Source organism: Dipodomys spectabilis, unplaced genomic scaffold (genome assembly GCF_019054845.1).
Source record: "Dipodomys spectabilis isolate Male_0828 unplaced genomic scaffold, ASM1905484v1 ptg000215l, whole genome shotgun sequence".
In the NCBI taxonomy this organism is placed as follows: Eukaryota; Metazoa; Chordata; class Mammalia; order Rodentia; family Heteromyidae; genus Dipodomys; species Dipodomys spectabilis.
The window spans coordinates 7,411,506-7,421,478 of NW_024870892.1; positions in this window are offsets into that span (position 1 = coordinate 7,411,506).

Consider the following 9,973-nt stretch of genomic DNA (forward strand, 5'->3'; position numbering starts at 1 on the left):
CCACCACCTTCTTTGAGTTAGAGTCTCAGTTTTGACCATGCTGACCACAAAATCAAGAGTCTTCCTACCTTTACCTCCCAAATCACTGGGATTATAAGCATGGACCCCCATGCCCTCTGTGACGGCCCTTGAACCACAGCAGTTTGATGTCCCCCTTGGTCAGTGGGAGATAAACTTGGGATGGAATTTCCAAATCTCTGGCTGTGCTCCTACACAGGCGTCCCTTGTGTCTCTCTCATCATAACTGTCAACTCTTTTCTAGAAGAACTTCCCGATAATTTGTCAGACCACAGGATGGTTTGGCTGTCATACTGGGATGGGCAGGAGAAGTGGTGAATTCTGGGAAATTCCCCATCCCCGATACCTCCAGATCCATGGGCTGCTCCAAGACACACAGCATTGCTTGGCTTTCAGAGTCCCAGTGCACTAAAATTAGGTATAAAGGGGAAATTGCATCATTAGGTGTTAAATACGTGTTTGCCAGTAAATAAAAACAATTTTTATCTCTGGCCTTGTTTTGCAAGCAAACGTGTGTAAGAGGGAAATAATGACAGTCAGTTTTCTAGGACTAGTGGATTAATGACAGTGTAATAATTGCTATATGTTTGTTTGATGTAGATTCAAAGGTAAATCACAACACAAGTAATTAGAGTAATTATTAAAGTCTGCATTTAATGTGGAAGCCCCAGGGAACACTACACGTTCATTCGTCAGAGCCTGATAGTTTTCCCATTTAGAACATGCGCTACATCCAGAAGCTTCTGCCAGTCTGCTGCTTGTAGCCAGGCTTGGGGGCGTGACTTTGCCTTGGAACCCTGTCTCCAAGGCTTCCTGCTCGGTCCCTGGAAGGCACCTTTCAGGGACGCTGGAGACAGAGAAAGCATTAATGCATCCAGGATCCTCGGTGGCACCCATGGTAGCTGCAAGTTTTCTACAACGTTATCTTGAGATAGATTTGAATGCTGGAGATGAAGTGTCCTCAGTGAAAGGTTAGACTCTCGACTCTCTCCTTCCAGATCTGTCCATCGGGACAGAGCCCACACTGCCCGCTGCAGTGGAACGTGGTGACTCTCCTCACCCTCTGCTCACTTGGGGGCCTGTCCTGAGAAGGGGCAGGAGAAGGAGGGTCCCAGGGTCACTGGGCTCAGGTTTATTTGTGGCTTGTCCGGTGCCAATCACTCTATGTGTCACTCCAGCTCCATGGGGCTGGCAGTTACTCTCTCATACTGAGTGGCGAACGCTGGTGGCCTTCGCTGTCTGTGCCCTGGATGCTAAGGGGAGCTTGGGGAGAGTGTACCCCTGTGTTGTGACTGGCTCACTTGGCTCCATGGACACACATCTCTGATCTTTATGTCTTTACTTACACAGGAAAGAAGTGATTGCAATAGCAAGCCAGCTAGGTCCTGGGGTGGGACATCTCCCAGCTTACCTACTCATTAGAATCCCTGGCTCTGTGGTGTGTATGCAAAGACCAGATACAGGGTGCACACTCTAAGAACAATGTCAGTAGCAGTGCAGAGCTGTGGGGTGATATTCTATGGACCTGGCCGCCAGCCCTGCCGTCTCTGGGCCTGTGACCCTTGGAATCTCACAGCCTCTCTGATCTCCTTGTTCCCTCCTACAACATAAGCACAAATGGTGTCTGTGTTCCAGCATCGTCCAGAGAAATCTATGAACAAACACACACCAGCCCTTACTACAGATCAACATGCCTTGTATCTGACCAGGTAATCAGCCACTGACCATCAGAGGAGAGTCACCCCCTTTTTCTCTCAAAAGGGAGCCTTGAGGGAAGTGGTTCAGCGATGTCTGCCTAAGTGCAGGTGTGGACATAAGGAATCCTTGAGAGTCAGGCAAGAAGGTGGCCGTGCTGCTCACCCCTCCTACCTGGTCTTAAACCTGCAGACACTAAAAAGTGGAGAGGTTCCCCGCTCTGGCTGGGAGATGCCCTAAGGTGGAGGCCACTACCTTGCCCCTTTTCCCTGCCAGACAAAATTGTCTAAGAACACTTAGAAGGAGCCCTTCTCTCCTGGTAATTGTATTGCGCAGAACTTTTGGTTAAAAATGCAACTACCCATTAGTTATTCAAACCACAGTAGATCTGCCCTGTTGAGAATAGGGGGAAACCATGGGGCTCCAGTCCCCTGCTGAGCTGCCCTTCTCAGGCTGGGGGCCAGGCCAGCAGTGTAGGAGTTTCTACTGCTCTACTACTGCTCTAACCCTCGAGGCAGAGAACCGGGCCAGGGCCTTGCCCTGCCTAGCAATTTGGTCTACCTCTCATGGTGGACCAAACCCAGGTGCCAGTCTGCCCAGAAATTCTGACAGCACTGTCCCAGGAGCAGAAGCTCTCTCCAGCAGTGTCCCACAAGAACTGGGGTGCGTTGACAGCAATCACCCGGCTCATGTTGTTCTACAAACCTCATAGTGACTATGGACGTCTATCTCATTCCTGTGACTTTCCTGACGTGAGAATTAGAGTTCTTGCCTGTGGGAGTTTGCTGGGGATTCCCCAGACCTGGTGCTTCATTCATCGCTGGGATCATTGAGTAGAAGTCGAAGATGAAGGCACTTGCAGGCCTGCCCCCCCTGTGAGGCTCTAAAGGACTGGTTCCTTGTGTGGATGAACATCTCCTCTCTGTCTCTTCACACCATCCTTCCTTCTTATAAAAACCCCAGACACAGTAGGAGAGCAGCCGCTACTTCAGTCTGACTTCTTACTAATTCCATCCGCATGACCTTGTCTCAAAACAAGGTCACGTTCTGAGGCACTGTGCTCAGACTTCTCCACGAGAAGGGGAGGGGCACTACGGCAGAGCGCCTCCGCATCCCATACGGGAGCCACATCAGCAGCACTGTGCACACATTCTCAGATGAACACTCCTCCACTGCTGCGGTGGAACCTCTGCCACTCCATGTCGCTGTCTCCTGGGAATCACATCTCCTCCCAGGGCTGCAACTCTCTTCTCATCCTGGCCAGGACCTGAAGCTGTGGCCCATGTCTCCTTACGTCTCATCGGCGCCTCTCTTTGCCATGCCCTGGCCCTTTGAACTCACTCAAAGATCTACTGGAACTCCTTTCTGGTTAATCTCCACCTGTCTTCTCTACTCCTCCCTTCCTCTAATTGAGATGGTGTCTTTCCCTCTCTCTGCATTCTCCATCCATCTCTACTTCCTTCAGGAAGCCCGTGGAGCTGGCCTCGTAGGACGGCTGCCCTCTGTGGGATTCTCAGACTTCCCTTGTCTGTAGGATGCAGCTCACTCTTGTCCCTGGATGTTTGGCTACTTTTTCCTGAAGGTGTGTCTTCTCTCCCAACTCTTTTGTAAGCCCTTGTAAGCATCTTGCGTGCACAGCCTGAGTACCAGCTCCTGGCTTAGGAGGTACCCAATCTGGAGTGGTGGAATCAGCGGTGGAGCTCTCAGAGTGGCATAGGGTAGAGTGTTTCAGGAAGGAGAGGGTCTGGTGCAGTTGCTGGAGCTCTCTGTTCCTCCCCAACATTACTGAAGGGCTTTAGAGTCCATCTGGGCTTCCCAGTCTTGGTCCCAGACTCGGAAGCCCACATTTCTAGTGACAGTTAGTCACATCCACATCGATACCCACTGCCACCCTTGCTTCACAAAGCTCTCCAGTCTGTTGCATAGTTGTGGATAGTGCCATGACTTCTACTCACACCACTGTAACAAAATAGCATTTGAAATGGTTTAAGTCGTGAGTTAATGTGAATGGAAAATGAGAATGGTACGCTTGTCATCTGGGATCGCTGTGCAGACGAGATGGTGTTGCAGGAGTCTCTTTCCCCACAGTCTGCTTCACAGTAGGCATTTCAAAGGTTTCCCAGTCCTACGCAGTGGAATCAGCCACGGGCCGCGAGGGGCAGCCTGTCCTTCAGGGCACTCCCTCAAGAGCACAGCCTTGCAACATCTGTATGAGACTTTCTGTGCTGGGATGATGGCTTCAAGAAGAACAGTGTCTCCTCTGTAGAATGCACTGAGAGACGTGGTCCATACAGTCCGGGGTCTGTGCAGAAGTAGATTTATATAACAACCAAGTCATGCTGTGATAGATTAGCTACATTTCTACCCATCACCTTTAAATGTTTGGAAATACTCTAAATGTGAATAACTCCAAATCAATTGCTTCCATCAACAGCTTGGTTCACTGACATCTCAACTTCTCCCTCATTTCACACCTGATCCACCATCACACACCACTCATGGCCTTCTACTACCCCATGCCCTTCCTGCTTCTCCACCCATGCCCCTCATGACCCTTCACCCATGCCCCACGTGATCCTCCTCCTCCCACACCCCTCATGGTCCTCCTCCACCCACACCCCTCTTGGTCCTCTCCTATTCTGCACACTCACATGTGAATCTCACAGCTAGAGTCTTTCCTTTTCCCCAATCTGCTTTCATCTCTCACCTTGGTCAATTAACGGCAGATGACAGAAAGCTGGATGCCCTTTCATTTGCATTCCAGTTGGCTTGACATTCAAGTTGGCACTGTTATTCTGTAGTAGGAGCAACAGGGGCAATTCAAACCAGACGATTTCATCCATGGTGCTGCGTTCCCACCTCTGAGTGGTTGCTGGTGGGTAGAGCCCACGCTTCTCTGGGTAGGAATAGCAGGGGCACAGGCAGCACAAGGCAGGCTGCAAGGATGCCCAGGCCACCACATAGCAACCGCCAGGTTTCCAAGGGTAAATCGCCCTTCCGACCCTAACAACTGGGTGCGAACATCAAAACATGCCTCCAACAAGATGGCTAATGCCCATTAGCATTAGGGACTTTACCTCCATCAGGAGTGACAGAGCCCTAATTATTAAGGTAATTAGAAGTTATAACACTGGCAACATTCAAGCAAGAACTTCCAGAGCCCATTAACAATGTTACTTTAAGTGATCTGGCTGTGAGCTGTTCAAATCTCTAATTACATTACACGTCTGTCTTAAAGGGTGATGTAATTAAGTGATGGGAGCAGGGTTAATGTGAAGTGACGCTATGTAACCACTGCGAGTACTGTTTTCACAGGAGCGGCTTTAGTGCTGTCACTTAGTTTCTGCCACCAAACTGCATACATTACGTAACAAGAAATCCTGACCTTGATGTGTTCCTGTGTGTGTTATGGACAAATACTTTATTCCTCCTTTGTCTGCTTCTTATCCTTAAGGTATGTTCACAGCAACCTGGTTAAAAATAAACTTAGATGTCTTTGGTTTATATATGAAGGAGGCCCTATTTCTTGATGAAAATAAGCATTTAAGCTGGGCGCCGGTGGCTCATGCCTATAATCCTAGCTACTCAGGAGGCTGAGATCTGAGGATTGCATTTCAAAGCCAGCCCAGGCAGGAAAGTCCATGAGACTCATATCTCCAATAAACCACTCAGAAAACCGGAAGTGGCACTGTGATTCAAGTGGTAGAGGGCTAGCCTTGAGCTGATGAGCTGAGGGACAGTACGCAGGCCAGAGTTTAAGCCCCATGGCTGACAAAAATAATAATAAGCATTTAACCATACTTCTCAATATCAGTTTTTTCTCCCAATACAAAGTTACAGTTGAAATTCCCTATAACCTCAGTAGGAAATGTTATATTACATATGTCACTAGGCTTTGATTTTTCCAGGATAATTTATCATGGACTCCAAATCGTGAATGACCTAGTAAGATTTACTTATGTATCATAAACTATATCTGTTCACAATATTTAAGTGGGTTTTTCCTTCTTAAATCAGACTAGCAGAAGAGCGCCCTTCAAGTTGCCTTCACTAGAATTCGTCCTTTTATTAGGTGCCTGTCATTTGCATATAATCAATCTACTGGTTCACTAGTCTACGTACAGTGGCAATCAGACATCCCAGCCTAGGACATCTGATCTCCTAGATCTGAAAGCATGAGAAAGTGGATCTGGAAGCTTTCTGCTTCCTTTCCACAACAATTACATGCTGTAGCCACCCACAGGTGCCTTTGCCTTTCTGAGGAAATCCTCCAGCGCCTACCTGCCTCCATCACCACGAGCTCAAAGCAAACAGCCCAACTCCAGCAGCATCCTCCCTGCCCATTGTCCAACCCAAACACAAGTGGGGGCCCAGGCCAGGGCAGAGCCATGGAAGCAAAGGGCTGTCTGTGGAGGGAGTCATGTCCTCCTTCACTAGGCTGAAGGCTCTGGAGCCAAACTCTCTGGTGCTGCCTCTTGTTTGTGCTGCCTCTTGTTTGAGATTGGAACAAAATTTTTAAGTACTCGATATTCTCACCACTAAGCTAGTAAAGTGATCAAAATGTTCTGTGTGCACAGATCAAAACATTATAGTGCACCCTACAAATACATGATTGTATTAAAACAATGAAACAAAAAAATTAATTAAAACAACAAATGTATAAATGACAAGAGATTCTGTAATTAGCAAAACAAAACAAAAACTCCCTTTATTGTTGAAGTAAGGCAATTAAATTGAAGATTCTGTTCCTTGCAGCCCAAAGCATCCCACTTCCAGCTGGTTTTCGGCTGGATGCCCCTGGCATCCAGAAGCTGAGACAAGAAGATCATGGTTCAAAGACAGGGGCAGAAAAAGTCTGTGAGACTCCAACTCCAGTTAACTAGCTAAAATGCCAGACTGGAGGTGCAGCCCAAGGTGTAAACCACCAGCCTTGAGCAGGCCAGCACAGTGCATAGCCCCTGAGTTCAAGCACAGTTAACAGCACCAAAAACAAAACCTGTGGTTTGTGGCCTTTGTCACAGATGGTCATTAGTAGAGAGAAGAACACAAAAGATAATATTGGCCATTGATTTAAGAACATGAATCAGAATGGACCACCTGGTTCAAAGAAATGAACCCTCATACCCCATAGGCCCTCTTCAGTCTAGCCTGTCCCGGTGCCTGCTGATGATACCAGAGAATGAATCACAGCATGAAGAGACCTCAGAATCCTGACTGTAGAACCGGCCATCTGGTAAGCACCCTCTGGGCTCCAAAGGCTTCATCTCGAGATGGTTGGCTGCCAGCCAGTGGAGGGGCCAACTCCACAAGTCTCAGCCCTGCAGTGCTCACATACTCAACATGGCATGACTAGCACAGTGCTGAGTATCTGTGTTTAAACACACTTGAGCTTAGGAAAGGTTCCTTAACAAATGCCACTGGTGGGAGACTGGGCAGCTCCTAGACTGCAGGCTGTTCACACCGGCCAGGCGGTGAGCGGGCTCTCTGGGCTCAATAAATCCATACACTGGTGGCTCACATCTGTCATCCTAGATACTCAGGAGGTTGAGATCTAAGGACCATAATTCAAAGTCAGCCCAGGCAGGAAAGTGAGACTCCCCAGTTAACCACCAAAATGCTAGAAGTAGAGCTGTGGCTCAGCTAGTTGAGCACTAACTAGCCTCAGGCAAAAAAGCTCAGGGACAGCTCCCAGGCCCTGAGTTCAACCCACAGGACCAGAACAAGCAAACAAAAAAGTGCTCAATAGCTAGGCGCTGGTGGCTCATGCCTATAATCCTAGCTACTCAGGAGGCTGAGATCTGAGGATTGCGGTTCAAAGCCAGCCCAGGCAAGAAAGTCCGTGAAACTCTTATCTCCAATAAACCACCAGAAAACCGGAAGTGGTGCTATAGCTCAAGTGGTAGAGCGCTAGCATTGAGCTGTAGGGTTGAGGGACAGCACCCAGGCCCAGAGTTCAAGCCCCACGACCGACAAAAAAAAAAAAAAGCTCAATAGTAAATTAACCATCACTTACCGTGACTCTTTTGTAATAACCCTTTGCTTATAAACGCAAACACATTGTTCAGCCATAAGTAAACATTTTCTACATCGGGTACCAATACCCTACATCTGTGATCCTACCTACTTTGGAGGCTGCGTCTGTTGCAATCATAGTTCAAAGCCAGCTTAGGCAGAAGTAAGTTCACAAGACCCCCCTCTTCAGTGAAGAGCTGGGTGCACTGGCCCCCACCTGTTATCCTAGCTACCAGAAAACCTGCTGTAGGTGGGCCATGCCCAGGTGTGAACCTGGGCAGGGAGTGTGACCAGACCTGGGAAGTGACAGACACCAAGGCTGGAGGCACCACTGCAGAGCGCTCATCTGGTTAACACCAGGACTGGAGCCCAGCCTCAATGCTGCCACATAGACTTGTGTGTGTGTGTGTGTGTGTGTGTGTGTGTGTGTGTGTATGCATGCTATTCCTGTAAGTATATATTTGCGTGCACATGCACACACAATTCTGCCTTTTTATCCTCTGCGTTTTTTCTGTTTTTACATTTTTAATTTTTTTTTTACTTTTAACCTTTATTAAGAACTGAGACATACTCAGCCTGAGCGTGCCCCTTCAGGACCATCCATATCCCACAGCTTGTCCTTCTAGAAGGTCCTGAGGCAGTGCAGGTCATGGAAGAACACCTCCCATGATGCTCTGCTTCCCCTGAGACCCTCTGGAGGGGCGTTTACTTCCTGGACAGCCGCCACTTCAGAAACACAGCCAGGGTGGTTTGTTGTTGGTTTGATTCTTTTCACCGTAGACTTTCCTGTAAGCAGATCTCGCCGCCAACACTGCACAGTATTCATGAAAACCTGCCGTGGTCAGGCCACGTCTTCAGTCTTCCTATGGAGCTTGTGAAGGTGCAGGGGGCCTCTCCACTACCCCTGCCCCTGCATGTTCTCTGGATTCTTCTTCTGCCTCTTCTCCTCAGCCTTATCTAATCTGGCCTTTTTTTCATCCATGTGCTCACCAGCTGGTAGCAGTTGTTCTAGCGCGGGTGTGATCATGTGGCCCACCTCCTCCTTCCAAGCCCATGGACCTACAGAGGCAGTGCACATCTCAGGAAGCAAAAAAGTGTAGATCATCGTCATAAGAGCCATTGTTCAGTTCTTGAAAACCACTAGGAATATGGTTTGCAACCTAAGAAAAGCAAAGTAGTTTAACAAAAAATTTTAGAAAGTAGGAAACACAAACTGATAAACGTGTAAAATGCTCGATACAGGCAGACCTCACTGCAGTCCAGAAACCCAATTTTAAGCAAACAAAGATAATAAAAGCCAACAATGGCTTGAGCTGCAGCTCGTCTTTAGAATTCAATTTATGCCTTGGCAGTTTACTCTGGTTTTGGTGAATGCAGGGTTTGAAAGCTTTTTGGCTTCCATTCAGGCAAAAGCCAAATGCGACTGAAAATGTTCGGTATTGTGAGGCTCTGATCGGCGCCAAAGAGCGACTCTGGGCTCATTTGTCTTAGAGGTTGTGCGTCTGATTTTACATATCTGTAATAAGCTTTTTAAGGGGATGGGGTGAACAGAATGGGGTAGATGTAAAGACAGACAGTAAATGCATTACTAAAGTGTGTTGATACTTTAAGGATATTGGTATTGCATAATGAGTTTATCTAGAAAATGCCTTACAAATTGCTGGTGAGGTGTCTTCCTCTGTTTATATAGTGGCTGATCACTTTATCACTGTCTAATAAGCCATCCGGAAGAGGACGGAGCCACTATATATTGTTTATTAAAGCCCCTAGGATGCGGTGAGCGCTTGGCGGGAGGAGCATCTTGGCTGTGCGTACCCAGTAATTATAATGTAGTGCCTGTGTGAGTTCATGTCATTGACGCCTTGTAAATTGTACATACGGTGCTTCCACACTTCCTCCACAGGAGTGGCTACTTCATAAACCAGCTAAATCTAATTAGAATATATACAGCCAAGAAAGCCAGCAGCTGCGCCAGCCCACCCACCTGGCAGCATGCAGCCTTATTTCTTCCCCCTGCTCCAGAATGGACACAGCACTGAGCTACAATAGCAGCCAGGGTGACAGCCAGCCGGGATGCAGGGACGTTTCTCCTAGGAGGCTGCGGGAAGGAGAGTCTCCCATCTGTGACTGCAGAGCTGGGCCTGGGCAAGCCGGTCTCCTGCCCCATCCATCCTTGGCTGCACATGAGCGAGGGGGGAGGAGACGGGAGTATCCTGGGGCCCTGTGGCTTTCCAAGCATCCTCCACAG